At 41.0% G+C, this 1,421-nt stretch overlaps 1 pseudogene; it reads right to left on the reverse strand.

Moving 5' to 3' along the window:
• Nucleotides 1-600: 600 nt before the first annotated feature.
• LOC100339547 (ubiquitin-conjugating enzyme E2 variant 2 pseudogene) lies at nucleotides 601-1,035 on the reverse strand (annotated as a pseudogene).
• Between the last annotated feature and the right edge of the window lie 386 nt (nucleotides 1,036-1,421).

The following is a 1,421-nucleotide window of genomic DNA, read 5'->3' on the forward strand; positions in this document are numbered from 1 at the left end:
CATAGAGATTGTAAACAGATATTTACTATGCCTGTTACATGTGACACACAGGAACAGCTTTTAACAGAAATTCATCAATTCCCCCCAACATTTTTATTATAAATACAAGTATCAAAACAATCCTGAACATATTTTTGTAAGACTAATACTTAGCACCCACACGGCTTCATAACTTAACACAATATTCATTCCACCTGAAACAATTTCAACGGCAGCTCTGTCACTAAGCAAGGTGGATAAAGCATGCCATTTCTGTTTGTTCTTCTTGGGGTTTTTACTTTTCAGGAACACATTTCCAATGCCATCTGATCCTCCCTGCCATGCCTGCATCTTGTAAACCCGAATCCTGTTTGGAGCACTCCAGGTTTATGGCTAAATGACAGTGCCTTGACAAAAGGAAGAAAAATCATGCTGCATTTTTCCTCCTGTGATCTGAAAACATAACAGGTGTACATGTATTAAATGTATCCTCACGGATGTCCGGGGCACGTTTACCAGCTGGAATTCTTCACTGAGTGTGTGAGCATTCACCCTGTTGTAGTCCATCAAAACAATAATATGAGTAGAAGGCTGTTGACTTAAGTTTGAGATCCACTAAAGTTAATTGTTGTGTGCTTGTCTTTCTGGTGGCTGTGTAAGCTTTGTATTTTCTTTGGACATCGTTAGACTTATTCAAGTACAACTTTAATGCTATATGAACTTTGCCATTTTGTCAAAACTGGTATGCTCTGTACATCCACCATTCCACTGGAATGTTTATCTCACGCATATGAATTTTTGTTACAAATCTAACTGATGGAGGAGTTTCTGGGTACTGAGGTTCACATTCTATTTTCAGGCTATATATCTTGTTCTCATAATTTGTCCTTGGCCCAGTAATCACGTCACCACACTCACTCCACCTTGTGAGTTTCATATCTTCAGAGTTTCCAAGGTCCCAGCTACTCACACCATCGCCTACCCCTTTTTGTCTTCTTCAAGTTCTTCCAACAAGGGAAAATTACTGGGAACTTTAACTCCTGTGGAAACCACCATCTTCTCTTACAGCCTGTTTGTTTATTTGCTTGTTGTTTGTTTTGTTTATAAGGCAGAGTTATAGAAAGAGAGGGAGAGACAGAAAGAAAGAGAGATCTTTGATCTGCTGGTTCAGTCTCCAAATGACCACAATAGCCAAGTATGGGCCATGCGGAAGCTAGGAGCCAGGAACTCCATCTGGGTCTCTCACATGGGTGTCAGGGGCCCGGGTACCTGGGCCATCTTCCACTGCTTTCCCAGGCACATTAACAGGAAGCTGGATCAGAAGTAGAACAGCTAGACCTCTGACCATACTCTGATACGGGATGCTGGTGTTGCAAGTAGTGACTTAACCTGCTGTGCCACAACTCTGACCCCAATTATTTCATTTTTTAAGTTTATCTTTT

The sequence above is a fragment of the Oryctolagus cuniculus genome, chromosome 2, assembly GCF_964237555.1.
Source record: "Oryctolagus cuniculus chromosome 2, mOryCun1.1, whole genome shotgun sequence".
In the NCBI taxonomy this organism is placed as follows: domain Eukaryota; kingdom Metazoa; phylum Chordata; class Mammalia; order Lagomorpha; family Leporidae; genus Oryctolagus; species Oryctolagus cuniculus.